The following is a 14,519-nucleotide window of genomic DNA, read 5'->3' as shown; positions in this document are numbered from 1 at the left end:
ATATTTTATTGCAGTAAAAAGGAGAGTAATGTACGCATACAATTCAATTTCAAACTGTTGTTAGATCCGCAGCTAAGGGTGAGGAAAGCGACTTTGTGCCCTCCCTATATATACTGTATATTATTATTATTATTATTATTATTATTATTATTATTATTATTATTATTATTATTATTAAAACAATGTTAATAAAATACTACGTTAGTCTAAAAATAATACTTTTTTTTAAATTGTACGAAAACTTATTCAATAAGTTTCACAAACAAAACAAATCCAATTTACTTTACGTATAGTGTAAATTATACTCTAATCAGAATTGTAGATACTATTAGAGATTTAGGCATTGTTCTTGACAGTAAATTAATTTTCAAACATGTTGAGAATGTAACTTCTAAAGCAAGAAGAAATCTTGGAATTTTGAAATAGATATCCAAAGACTATCTCTGTCAAAACTTGCCTTATTCTTTATTAGTCCAATGTTAGAAGTCATCTGAAACATTGCTCAAATGTATGGAACAGAAGTACATATTATATATCAAATACCTTGGAAACGATTGAAAATCTTTCTCTCGCTTGGCTACGTTGGAAATTCAAGTGTTATAAAGGTATACCTTTAAATGAAGTTAGATTATTTTAAAGTTGTCCGAAGGAAGGATTATTGTTGATGTCAAAATGTTCCACTCAATTCTTCATGGTAATTTGAATTTATTGACAATGGTAACTCTGCAGGTAACTAGTTATCATACAAGAAATCGAAACATTTTATGTATGATTTCTGTATCTTTTTTTGTGTATGTGACAATTGTATTCAATTTTACATTATGTTTATTTTCACCATTTATATGTTTTTATTTCTACTCTATGGAAATTGTAATTGGATAGACAAGTCTGTAATTTCTAGTATGTAATAAAAAAAATAGCATTATAAGACTAGGAAAAGTTTGCTGTATCCGCCGTTCCGCATCATTTCCCCAAGTGTGATACCTCTAATCTAACGAATGAGAACCTATGAGTCACGATGCACTGAGTTCTGAGCCCTGACGCAATTTGAACAGATTGCAAAGTTCTTATAGTAGGAGAAGTTCTACATTTAGTTTAACCATTTTTAAGGGATTTCATTAAGTGATACATTTGCTGAAATTTCGAATCAGGTTCTTAAAGTTTAGGATTGTAGATTTCTGGGCTTTCGGCATCTATGGTCATGTTAACCAGTCAGGTTTTGAGGGATAACGTCCCTCGGCGAGCACACTATCTGGAGAAGGGGAATGAAGGAAGTGAAATACCCAGGAAAACCTCATTCAGGATGGCTGGCCCGAAAAAGCTGTTTACACTTTTTCGATCGAGTGCTCCCACCGGAAATCGAGCACAGGACAGCTCGCATCGTAGGCGAGAGTTTTAGCAACTACGTTATGCGGGGCCACTGGGTTCTTAAGAAAACATCAAATCACAAAAAATTTGCATGATATAGATTCGAGTGGGGGCCGCGGTGGCTCAGTGGTAGAGCGTTCACCTCTGGCGCTAGGGGTCTCGGGTTCAAACCCTGCTCCCGCCAAGTGAACTTTGTGGTGGACAAACACCATGTGCGTGGGTTTTCTCGGGGTTCTCCCGTTTCCTCCCACTTTCTTCATTCCACCATTTTCATTCATTATTCATCATCACCGTCTCCTTTAGCCTAACCGGCATAACCGCGGGACGTAAAACTCAAAAATTTCATTTCATTTCATTTCATTTTCATATAGTTTCGAGTGAAATCAGATACAGATATAGGCTTGATGAACTTTACTTTACGGTTTGTGTTAATCGTCATTGAGCACAAAGCACCTATTTTAACTAAAATAAAAAGTCATGTGGCCATTTCTTAACTATAAGAATACTTGATTTTAAATTTTAGCTTCTATTTCATTAGATTAATATACTTCCTGAAAACTTGGAAATTCTCGTTACATTTCTTGGTTTCGTCAAGTTTGATTTCCTTTATGTGGAAATATCTACTAAACATATTTCAAATACAGTTCTGAAACGATCTTATAGTTAGAAAATTAGATATTGGTTATATCCTTAAAAAGGGTCAACCAAACTGACTCAACTGTAATACGGGTTACATAGTCACTAGGTTTATTAGTTGTCCACACAATATTCCAACACATTTCACGTTAACTTCCCATGAAAATGAGATACTCTACCTCATTTCCAAAATTTAAATTCCCTTGAAAATCATATTTTAAAAGCATGTCGTAAATATTACAAGGTCTCAAACAAAAATTAATTATTTATAAAAAAAATTAAGAAAAAAAAGAAATTAAATATTTAGTTTTTTAAGTTTCATGTTTATGTCATGTAAGCTAAAAAAGATTAGTTAATCAGTGTATAATTATGAAACAATTTGTGAAATGATAATGCGGGAGGATCTGGAGAAAAACCTACGGGCAGAATGTTGTCCGCCACTAACTCACATGATCTAGGTTGTTTGGTTGAGTTTCGGTTTAGTGTCCCTTTCAGCAGCGAGGCTATATGAGACGTGAACCTATAGCTTACCGTGGGATATGAACGACTTGAGCTCGAATTGGGAATTGAACCAGGGTCTCCGCACCAAAAAATAGTGTTCTCTAACCATTTAACTACGAGGGGATTTCATATGATTTTAGATCAAAACCCGAGTTTCCTAGGCGGGTACGGTGACTCAGCAGCGCGCTTATCTCTGGTGCATGGGGTCCCTAGTTCGATCGCTGGCTAAGTAAGTTTGTGGTGGACAAAATCATGTCCGTGGGTTTTCTCGGAGTACTCCCGTTTCCTCCCACTTTCTAATTGCACCAATTCTCCGATAATCATTTGCCTTTATCGTCGTCTAACTTAGCCTAACTGACATAATCGTGGGACGTTAGGAATACGCAAGAGGCAAGATTTGTAGCTGTCTCGTCTCGAAAATGTGCTGTAAAAGTGATGTCTCGACTCGAAAAATGTATATTTCTCTATTGGAAGAGCCATGTCTCGACTTGAATTTTGTCACGAAAATCCTGTCTCGACTCGTCTCGTGAGCATCCCTATGGGACATTAAACTGGAGTATTTCATTTTTCTTTTCTGAGTTTTCTAGTACTGCAAGTAAGCACTCTGCCATTCATCCAGAGTATCTGCATTAAAAATGAGATACAAATACTGTTTTTTTACTTCCGCCAGAGAACGATATACATTCTCACTGCTCACTTACTGACTCGAATTCGCTTTCCACCTTTTGCAATCTGTGTGTAGGATTATTTCTTCTTTAACCTTTGAAAACGAAATTCTACTTTCTCCACCGCCTTCAAATAACATTCCAATAACAAAAAGTTCCACCGTGTCTTTTTAAGCCTTTATAACCAGATAACCGCTGTGGTGATGGTGGTTTTTCATCCCTATAATATTGGTCATTACTCAACTATTGCCCCCAATAAAAACCTTAACTTTAGAGTTTAACAGAAGGTAACAATAACAATATGAAGGGGTAGATGGAAAGGGAACCCCGAGTTAACCACCTCGGCATACCAGACGCGTAGAGTAGGCCACCCTCTATTGATCCTCGCAATAGACGCTCTTAAAGAAGATAATGATCCGTCTTTTTCATTGACCCTGTTCTGCCAAGGAAAAGAATTTTTGAGTAGCTCAAATATGAACCTGTATTCTCGAGACTTTTATTCTTCTTCTTCTTCTTCTTCTTCTTCTTCTTCTTATTATTATTATTATTATTATTATTATTATTATTATTATTATTATTATTATTATTATTATTATTATTATTATTATTATTATTATTTTGTCTCGACTTAAATTTTTCTTTTATTTTACTTTCGAGTGACGATACAAGAGAAAAAACTATGATAATCTTGACTTTCAACAAATTCGAGATTTCAACATTTCGTTTCCCGTACATGCCGAAAAGTGGTTTATGGATGTGTAATCGATTGTTGGTTCTTCCGTCCATTGATTCCACTGTATGTATACACACCAGAAGCTATATCGTTATACGTACCCGAACCAAATTTTAAAAGGACCTGTCCGCTGTCATAAGGACCAGAGTGTCATACAGTCGTTCTTTCAGAAAAAGTGTTCCGGGGAGACACAATTAGCATTCCGGGGGGGCACTGCTGGTACTATTTTATTCATTATTATATTATAGAGTATTATTTTGGTCTCGTCCGGGAGCACTCCCCGAGCTCCGGGGGGAAAGGGGTAGTGCCCCCCAAAAACATATCTGGAAGAAACACTAGTGTCATATGATCAAGTCAAAAGTCACGTTGCGTGAATATTCCAAATCTAGATGTGGGACTTTTCAAGCACGTAACCTCCGCGTGGGGCGCCCAGAGTAATTCCAAGAAGATGCATATACTTTATAATTATTATTGACTTTACTCAAATGACTTGACTTTTGATAATGTTCTATTCATATTTAGATTATGTGCTATACATCGTATTTAAGCTTTTCATTATGTCTTTGCAATAAGCTTTCAATTAGACATCTCCTTACAGTTTTTGTGTTATGTGGACGAGTTAATTTTTTCACGGATTTTCTATTGACTTTAATGTTAATGTTTCGTGCTTTTTGACTATGTTCCATCCATTTTAGGACAATTTGGTTTTGGAATATAAAATTTACATAGTCTCTTCTATATTTGAGCTGAATTTCAGCCATAGGCGCTTTTGTTTTTAACAGTCATATTCCGCAGAGAAGAAAGAATTTTTTAACTATCCCCAAAATAATGCGAATTTACTAAACTGCGAAGCTCTGAAACCTTCTAACTTATCAAAAACGGCTCTAATGAATTCGTTTAATTATCTATATAAATAAAAGTGAAAGTAACTAATAACTCTAGAACCACAACACCGATTTCGATCAAATTTTCAACATAAATGACATTTGGGCCTGGAATTTTTTTTAACATTTCACTTTGACAGTGCAACTTAGGGCCAGGGGAGAGGGATATATATATATATATATATATATATATATTTAAAAATTATAGAAAATGACCGATATTAGTGTTGAATCTATAGTTTCCGTTATCGCTAATTATGAACAGTGACACTTCTGATGCCGTTTATATCCGAACTCAGCCGTGCAACTTGGGAAGGAGGAGGATGAGATATATATATATATATATATAAATAATCAAAAATGACAGATATTAGTGCCGAATCCGTAGTTTACGGAGTCGCTGAGATAAACAGTGACACTTCCGACGCCGTTTAAATCCAAATTCAGCCCAGGATAGTAATATTTAATTTTTATTTATATGCATTACTTATTATTTCCAGATTTGCATTATGTTTTCTTTGTTTCTATCGATTGTAATTCTTATTTTAACCCAACGAGGCGCTAGTACTTAATCATTCAATGTTTCATCAATGACCCGGTAGAACTGTATAAGTAATTTTTGTGGAGAAAATTCAGAATAGATAGTTTAGCTACTCTTGAGAGTATGTTCTCCGATTTTCTTTAAAAAATCCGCGCATAGTAATTAATTTTAATACCTCCTTCAGCTATACTACAAGGAATTAAGTCAAGAATCCCCTACAACAACAGAGTTTAGTCAATAATAATAATAATAATAATAATAATAATAATAATAATAATAATAATAATAATAATAATAATAATAATAATAATAATAATAATAATAATATATTGGTAAGAAAAGAGAGTACATATTGATTGTCAGATCAAATCTTTTTCCTACATGAACCTTATTTTCTAAAAAAAAAAAAATTCAATAATTTTTCTGCTAAACAAATATAATTTTGTTAAGAAAGTATGTCGAGAGCAAATTATCGGAGGGTCCATACCCGGTGCATCACCCCGTAGGTGGGCCTCTGCTATATGAAGAGACAAAAATTATCTAATTACCCTAATCCAATTTTTAGGCAGAAACTTTCTCACGTTGAACACACTATGGCGCTCGATTGCTTATTTAATTTTGTGCTCTAAAAAGTTCATGCACAGATTATTACTGATTTTCTGTACACAAGAATTTAGTTGAAATGTATACAGGCAAAATTAGTCAAACAATTCCAGACAAATTACTATATATTCAAAGCAATGTGGTTTAATAAAATTTTGTTCGCATATAATACAATTTTTCCTGTGTATACTTAAACTACATGGTGAGTGCTTAGAGAAAACAAATCCATCGGTTTCCGTCCTATTTTTACTACCTATATGGAAACGCATATTGTACGAGTGCACTTCAATTTTGCCAACGTGTGTGGCAAAAATCCCATTTGGTGGGATTCTTTAACATTTAATTTCTCGAAAAGGCATAAAAGTAATTTTCATCGCAATTAGCAGCAAATATGGGATTTTTCATCTGAGCAACAAAATTGTCTATGGGCGGAACGGAGACCAATAATTCCATAATAATCTTGACATCTGTGTTAATTGAGAAATTTTGTTACCGCAAAATAGATGCAAGTGCAGAAGTAACTTGCAATTCTCAAAAAAAAAAAAAAAAAAAAAAAAAAAAAAAAAGGAAACAAAGAAAAAGAAAAAGGTAAAAAGAAAAAGAAATGTAAATTTCATTCTGATTTCTCTTTAAATACAAATAATATAATTAACAAAAAAAAAAAAAAAAAAAAAGAGATAAAATTCAAAATTAGAAATGAAGCAATTTCTGAAACGTTCTACACAAAACGACTGTAAAATAAAGTTATTTTAGTATCCTTAGATTCATTTCAACGTGGTGACACAAAGGAATTATGTAAATACTAAATCCGGACGGCAAAACGTAGTTGTTTTCGCCAATATTTCCAACTGTCTCTTTCAATTAAGGAAAATAGATATTCATCAACTACTTGATACATGTAGAAAATTGAAATTAGCGGGTAGTTTAGTCATATATTAAAGAAAACGTATCGCATAAAATAGTTTTATTTTTCATATTTTTATTTTTTAAAAAAGTTAATTTTATAATTAGTATAGCGTGGGAAATTGAAGAGCAAAATGGGAATGTGTGCCCCTGGAGATGGGATTTTATAACATTTCAGGTTGGCATCACTGGTACACATTCGCTAATAAAAAGGAACTGTAAATTCGAGGGAGTTTAAAATCGCAAACTTCTGGTACAAAAAATCTGTATTCAATTCCAGGCAGTATATTTGAGGAATATTTACACAGAATGGAAAATGAACAGCCCAAAAAAAAAAAAAAAAAAAGTAATTCCTCACTTATGAAGTATATATAAATTAGCATGACTATATATATGTATACATACTGTCTATATATATATATATATATATATATATATATATATATATATATATATATATATATATATATTTGAATATCGTGGGACACTTACATATGATATCTGTCTACAGAACAATTTATACTGTATATAGAGTCACTGGGGGAGAATTGCTCTTGTTTTTAGGATTTCGATTATTATCACTACTACAAGAGGACATGAACAAAGAAAAATACATCAAGTTGACCCCTCTCCATTTGCCTAGCGATTCTGTTAAATCTCCTAATTCATAGAATCTACTCATCATTGGCCATATAGAGAATACATATCTCTTAATGTATCAGTGATGGTGGGACACATGCATTACTTCGGTTGACTTTTTCCCTAATTTTCCCGGGTTTGAGTCTCCCTTCTTACACTCAGACTAACCCAGACAGCCCCCGCGACCCGGAAGCAGAGAAGATATTAGCTCTACAACATCAATGAACAATTTCAGAATGTATTAATGCTGTCCGCCACTTAAAGCTCGGTTTGACTCCTGGTGTGACATTTTTTAATGAAGGTGCAATGTCTTAAATATTTCCCTAGCTTTGAATATTCATGTTTATTTGACTTTCCATACTGAAAAATAACGCAGTGATTTTAAACACAGGCTATACAAAGAAGATTTAACAAAACCCTGTTTGTTCTTAGTTCTCAGTTATCTAATTCAACTCTTCAAAATTTCCATAAGAAGCACTTTTTGCCTTTAAAGAAGTTTGGCTGGTCCTCCTTCATTCGTGATTGGAGATCGAACCTAGGACCACAAACACTGAAATCTCGCATATTAACCTTTTAACAACTAAGAGATAATCAAATATAACTGTAAAAGTGATGAAGGTACTTTCCTAACTTCAGGGAGAAGGGGGGGGAAGAGAGGAAGAGAATGAAACCTTTTACTTTTACATCGCCTGCCTATAGCAGATGGATGAATGCGCATTGAAACTAAATTAAGGTAAATGGATTGGTAAACTGAGATAATGGGGAGAGACTGGAAATCCCACGACACGATATTATCCTTTACAAACTCGTATGTGTTGGGACTAAACCTGAGACCTCGTAACAGAGGTGAGCACTCTAAAGCTGATCCATCGTGACCATTATCTCATACTTCGGAACAGGTCAATTTGCTGGTACCGTATGTAGATAACTGACCTAAGGATATACCTATAGTGGAAATGTTTGGTGAACAGCCTCAGATCTTCCTAGGCACTCATTTGACTGACCTAGGGATATACTTATAGTGGAATTGATTGGTGAACAGCCTCAGGTCTTCCTAGGCACTCATTTGACTGACCTAGGGATATACTTTTAGTGGAAATGATTGGTGAACAGCCTCAGATCTTCCTAGGCACTCATTTGACTGGCCTAGGGATATACTTATAGTGGAATTGATTGGTGAACAGCCTCAGGTCTTCCTAGGCACTCATTTGACTGACCTAGGGATATACTTTTAGTGGAAATGATTGGTGAACAGCCTCAGATCTTCCTAGGCACTCATTTGACTGGCCTAGGGATATACTTATAGTGGAATTGATTGGTGAACAGCCTCAGGTCTTCCTAGGCACTCATTTGACTGACCTAGGGATATACTTTTAGTGGAAATGTTTGGTGAACAGCCTCAGATCTTCCTAGGCACTCATTTGACCGACCTAGCAATATACTTATAGTGGAAATGATTGGTGAACAGCCTCAGATCTTCCCAGGCACTCATTTGACTGACCTAGGGATATACTTATAGTGGAAATGATTGGTGAACAGCCTCAGATCTTCCTAGGCACTCATTTGACTGGCCTAGGGATATACTTATAGTGGAATTGATTGGTGAACAGCCTCAGATCTTCCTAGGCACTCATTTGACTGACCTAGGGATATACTTATAGTGGAATTGATTGGTGAACAGCCTCAGGTCTTCCTAGGCACTCATTTGACTGACCTAGGGATATACTTTTAGTGGAAATGATTGATGAACAGCCTCAGATCTTCCTAGGCACTCATTTGACTGGCCTAGGGATATACTTATAGTGGAATTGATTGGTGAACAGCCTCAGGTCTTCCTAGGCACTCATTTGACTGACCTAGGGATATACTTTTAGTGGAAATGTTTGGTGAACAGCCTCAGATCTTCCTAGGCACTCATTTGACCGACCTAGCAATATACTTATAGTGGAAATGATTGGTGAACAGCCTCAGATCTTCCCAGGCACTCATTTGACTGACCTAGGGATATACTTATAGTGGAAATGATTGGTGAACAGCCTCAGATCTTCCTAGGCACTCATTTGACTGGCCTAGGGATATACTTATAGTGGAATTGATTGGTGAACAGCCTCAGATCTTCCTAGGCACTCATTTGACTGACCTAGGGATATACTTATAGTGGAATTGATTGGTGAACAGCCTCAGGTCTTCCTAGGCACTCATTTGACTGACCTAGGGATATACTTTTAGTGGAAATGATTGGTGAACAGCCTCAGATCTTCCTAGGCACTCATTTGACTGGCCTAGGGATATACTTATAGTGGAATTGATTGGTGAACAGCCTCAGGTCTTCCTAGGCACTCATTTGACTGACCTAGGGATATACTTTTAGTGGAAATGATTGGTGAACAGCCTCAGATCTTCCTAGGCACTCATTTGACTGGCCTAGGGATATACTTATAGTGGAATTGATTGGTGAACAGCCTCAGGTCTTCCTAGGCACTCATTTGACTGACCTAGGGATATACTTTTAGTGGAAATGTTTGGTGAACAGCCTCAGATCTTCCTAGGCACTCATTTGACCGACCTAGCAATATACTTATAGTGGAAATGATTGGTGAACAGCCTCAGATCTTCCCAGGCACTCATTTGACTGACCTAGGGATATACTTATAGTGGAAATGATTGGTGAACAGCCTCAGATCTTCCTAGGCACTCATTTGACTGACCTAGGGATATACTTATAGTGGAAATGATTGGTGAACAGCCTCAGATCTTCCTAGGCACTCATTTGACTGACCTAGGGATATACTTATAGTGGAATTGATTGGTGAACAGCCTCAGGTCTTCCTAGGCACTCATTTGACTGACCTAGGGATATACTTTTAGTGGAAATGATTGGTGAACAGCCTCAGATCTTCCTAGGCACTCATTTGACTGGCCTAGGGATATACTTATAGTGGAATTGATTGGTGAACAGCCTCAGGTCTTCCTAGGCACTCATTTGACTGACCTAGGGATATACTTTTAGTGGAAATGTTTGGTGAACAGCCTCAGATCTTCCTAGGCACTCATTTGACCGACCTAGCAATATACTTATAGTGGAAATGATTGGTGAACAGCCTCAGATCTTCCCAGGCACTCATTTGACTGACCTAGGGATATACTTATAGTGGAAATGATTGGTGAACAGCCTCAGATCTTCCTAGGCACTCATTTGACTGGCCTAGGGATATACTTATAGTGGAATTGATTGGTGAACAGCCTCAGATCTTCCTAGGCACTCATTTGACTGGCCTAGGGATATACTTATAGTGGAATTGATTGGTGAACAGCCTCAGGTCTTCCTAGGCACTCATTTGACTGACCTAGGGATATACTTTTAGTGGAAATGATTGGTGAACAGCCTCAGATCTTCCTAGGCACTCATTTGACTGGCCTAGGGATATACTTATAGTGGAATTGATTGGTGAACAGCCTCAGGTCTTCCTAGGCACTCATTTGACTGACCTAGGGATATACTTTTAGTGGAAATGTTTGGTGAACAGCCTCAGATCTTCCTAGGCACTCATTTGACCGACCTAGCAATATACTTATAGTGGAAATGATTGGTGAACAGCCTCAGATCTTCCCAGGCACTCATTTGACTGACCTAGGGATATACTTATAGTGGAAATGATTGGTGAACAGCCTCAGATCTTCCTAGGCACTCATTTGACTGGCCTAGGGATATACTTATAGTGGAATTGATTGGTGAACAGCCTCAGATCTTCCTAGGCACTCATTTGACTGACCTAGGGATATACTTTTAGTGGAAATGATTGGTGAACAGCCTCAGATCTTCCTAGGCACTCATTTGACTGACGATGGATGAAGCCCCTGACCCGCAATTTAAAAAAAAAAAAAATAGAGAACATAATTTTAGGAATAATCCCCTCCAAAAAAGATTGCGATCTTGGCCAATGATTAGTTTTTGGATCAGGGGCCACAAAATTTTTGAACAGCCCCTAAATCTAATTTCCGTATCTCTAACGGAATAAGCACATCATACTGAGTTAAGTGATAGTTTGGGTTTGGCTACACTATATGTAGTTCTCCAGATATAAGGCATACAAAAAAATTTTTGATTGAAATATATTCGATCGTTTTATCCAAAAAAAATTCTTTTCCAGTGGGGATCGAATCCGGGCCGTCAGGTTGCTAAAAAAAAAAAAAGACTCATGCCACTTCAACTCTACTACATACTGCAGTGATAAGTATATTAACGAGCATCATATTGTATATTTTGTTCTGCGTTAGCCATTTTCGGTATTTAATTCTTTTGTGTGTATCTGTTGCAGATTTGTGCTACGGCCAAACCGTTTGTGAAATTACCAGGAATTTCACGAAAGATTCTCAAACGAGCCGCAAGGTAAGTAAGCATGTTTACTTCCGTCTTCTACTTTTACCACCTCAAACCCTCCCCCCTCCCATTTTTTCTTCTCCGTTTGTTTGTGTGTCTTTCTTGAATGCACTTCGCAGTCATTGTTGTCGCATGTTCCCTTCCATTGTCACGAGATACGTGATTTACGAGCCTTGATTACACAGCTTGGAGAAAAAAGCTTTTGCGAAAGCCAAGCATTTTTCTTTCTTTCTTTTTTTATATCTGTGATATCGCCCCACCCCTTTTATCATGAAAAACAACAGATAGACTTTTCTCCACGATATTGAATGTAATTCACTTAGTCAGCGTGTGACGCCCTCTGTATCTTTTGCTTTACTGATAAAAAATGAAGTTTGTAGAAACTCAATTACAGGGATTCTAGATTAAACACTTACAGTTTTGGAAGAAATAGGCAAGCTACATATGCTGAAAATGTGTTGGAATTATTATTATTATTATTATTATTATTATTATTATTATTATTATTATTATTATTATTATTATTATTATTATTATTATTATTATTATTATTATTATTATTATTATTATTATTATTATTATTGGATGTAACGTAGCTCACTGATAGGTCCCCCATCTCTGATCAGTGGTAGAGAGAAGAATCCCTGATTTGTTCCCATAACATGAGGGTTTGTGGTGGATAAACATTTCATCCGTAGCTTTTCTCGGGATTTTCCCGTTTTCTTCGAGTTACAGAGGTTATATAGATAGCCACTTATAACGAGGATCGCGGAACCTCAATATCTCGAATTTTTGTTGTTGACATTTCGATAACTCGAACCTTGATTACTCGAAAAACTCGATAACTCGAGTTTTGATATATTCCCTTCAACTTCGAGTTAAAGATGTCTCACTGGATATATATATATAGGGTGTATCAAAAATCTGGGCCAGCTTCGTTATAATTAGAGATAAGAAACAGCTGGTTTTCAATCTAAAATGTGAAAATTTATCAATCACAGAACATCGTCCATCCATTCTTCACATGTGTCTGCAAAGGGACGTGTACAGTGAGGAAGTAAGAAGATTCATGTTCATATTAAAATGGCACGCTCAATAGACAGCGCATATTCAACTAGTCTATATATTAAAATACTAGGTTTAGAAAATATATGTTTTTACCTACGGCCAGTTCTTTTCGACAATATGGTCTCGGAACTACAAACTCTAGGAACGTGACGTTTTCGCTGGACGATTTCAAACCTTTTATATTTTGTCAGTTCTCATTCATTTTTTAAAGTCCATTATTTTTCTATTCAGCGTTTTAGGAGTCGTTTTGACCCCGATAAGATTAACAATGTCGCTAGTTGATATCCTTGTGTTAGGCAACCGCTAAAAGAGTTGCGTATAGTGGGTTGACGGACATTGCAGGCGTTTTGACTTAATATGATTTGCAAACCTTACTGCATCTGGCCACTTTTCGAATCCTTGCAATGACTCGTTTCATAAAATTAAACGAGTTTCATTTCACATTGTAAAACTATGATAGACTTCCAAACTATGCGAATTCAATCGTCGAACTTGAAGTAGTTCATCTGCAACTACTGATTGCCATAGGGTAAATGCAATCAAAGATTGAATCTGCTCCTCGGACGTTGAATCCATATCAAAAACTTGTTACTTGTTATCCTTTACTATTTTTGTCTGATAGAGATGAATATTGGAATCGAAAATGGTTAATTTGAACCACTTCCGGTTTAAATAGAGGTTTAACGGAGGAGATGGGGCCTATTTTTAGGACGACTTATCGATTGCAAAAAAAAAAAAAGAAAAGAAAAAAAAAGAAAGAAAAGAAAAAAAACTTCACGATATCTCTTACCGTATTTGTACTATGAAAATAAATGTTAAAACCGGAAGTACATATAAATTTCAATCATTGTTGGTTTTGGTAGAATGCTGAAGGTTGTGATGGTGTGTTCGCTTGAAACATCAAATCGATTGCAGAAAACAGCTTGTCTCTATCTATTACAGTTTTTGTTCCATGGTGATAAATGTTGAAATCGGAAATTGTTAATTCGAACCATTTCCGGTTTGAATTGAGCTTAACGGAGGAGATGGGATCTATTCTTAGGATGCTGAATCGATTAAAAAAAAAAACACTTCTCGATATCTGTTACTGTTTTTGCTCTCATACCTATCGATAGATTGGTTCTATAGGACTTCCGACACATACGCATAGCATAGTTTGGAAGCCTAAATACGTTATAGTTGAATATTCTTCTATCTATAGCAATCCACTCTCTTTGTGAATCCTCCAGTCCAAGGGCGCCGACTTCTCTGTAAATTTCGGAGGGGGGGAGGCATTCAGATTAAGAAGGCATATATGAGGATTTTAAGACAAATTGCGTTCAAACTATGCCAAATATTGTATATTCATAAACAAAATACGGGGGGAAGGAGCGTTTCCCCAAGGATCGGCTCCCTTGCTCGAGTCTTTCACTTGCATCTATGAAGAGATATGTACAGATATAGTGAGGAAGTGCAAAGGAGATTCACATTCAAATTAGAATGATGCGTTATGATGTGAAAATAGCGCAGGTTCAGCTTGTATTGCTTAAAGAGTGATGCCTAATTGATTAAAATTTGAGTTTGATGTACGTAAGAGTAGTGGCCAGGGACGTACGCA

At 36.1% G+C, this 14,519-nt stretch overlaps 1 long non-coding RNA gene across 1 annotated transcript in view; it reads left to right on the top strand.

Moving 5' to 3' along the window:
* Positions 1 to 11,856, top strand: part of LOC145678883 (uncharacterized) — a 329,384-nt gene extending 317,528 nt beyond the window's left edge. Inside the window, exon 3 of the long non-coding RNA XR_014130486.1 lies at positions 11,793 to 11,856. This is a non-coding gene — a long non-coding RNA (uncharacterized LOC145678883). The remainder of the gene's footprint in view (positions 1 to 11,792) is intronic.
* Positions 11,857 to 14,519: the final 2,663 nt, after the last annotated feature.

The sequence above is a fragment of the Thermobia domestica genome, chromosome 2, assembly GCF_964235325.1.
Source record: "Thermobia domestica chromosome 2, izTheDome1.hap1.1, whole genome shotgun sequence".
Classification (NCBI taxonomy): Eukaryota; Metazoa; Arthropoda; class Insecta; order Zygentoma; family Lepismatidae; genus Thermobia; species Thermobia domestica.
The sequence above is the reverse complement of the archived record's forward strand: the minus strand, read 5'-3'. Positions and strand labels throughout refer to the sequence as shown.